This window comes from Dipodomys ordii, unplaced genomic scaffold, assembly GCF_000151885.1.
Source record: "Dipodomys ordii isolate 6190 unplaced genomic scaffold, Dord_2.0 Scaffold211, whole genome shotgun sequence".
In the NCBI taxonomy this organism is placed as follows: Eukaryota; Metazoa; Chordata; class Mammalia; order Rodentia; family Heteromyidae; genus Dipodomys; species Dipodomys ordii.
Genome location: NW_012267427.1, coordinates 190,740 through 191,484, shown reverse-complemented (window position 1 = coordinate 191,484; position 745 = coordinate 190,740).

The window sequence follows — 745 nt, the reverse complement described above, 5'->3', positions numbered from 1 at the left end:
GGGGAAGGGGAGGGGGAGAGGGCAGAGCAAAGGGGAGGGGGAGGGGGAGAGGGGGAGGGGGCTCTGAGGTCAAGGTGCATGCACTAGCCACCACTTTAATCCTCGGGTTAAAGGGCTAAAGGGGGCCACGCCCCCTCGTGCTGGGCAGGAAGGGGCGCTGCAGACACCCGCCCAGAGCTGGGTGACGAGCAGCCATGGAAGGTTTATCAGGAGCCTGGAGGCCGTGGGCAGCCTCCACCGGGCTGCAGCCTCTCTGTGCTCATCGGAGTCGCGGCCCCTGGCCAGCCCCAGGCCCTCTGCCCTTTGGCCACACAGTGCTTCCTAATACGTAAGCCACCAGCGCCTGCGCCCGTGGCCCAGCCCGCAGGGGCCGAGCGGCCTTCACACCTGCAGTGCTGCGTGCAGGCCGGCTACAGTCGGGTACGGCAGCCAGAGCGGGAGTCCCACGGAGCCCCACGGAGCCCCACACGGATCTCCACATGGAGCCCCACACGGATTTCCACACAAAGCCCCACACGGAGCCACACGGAGCCCCACGAGCCCCACACGGAGCCCCACACAGATCACACAGAGCCCCACACGGATCTCCACACGGAGCCCCACACAGATCTCCACACAGAGCCCCACACGGAGTCCCACACGGAGCCCCGCAGGGAGCCCCACATGGAGCCCCACAGAGTCCCACACGGAGCCCCACACAGATCTCCACACGGAGCCCCACACGGAGCCCCACGGAGCCCCACAC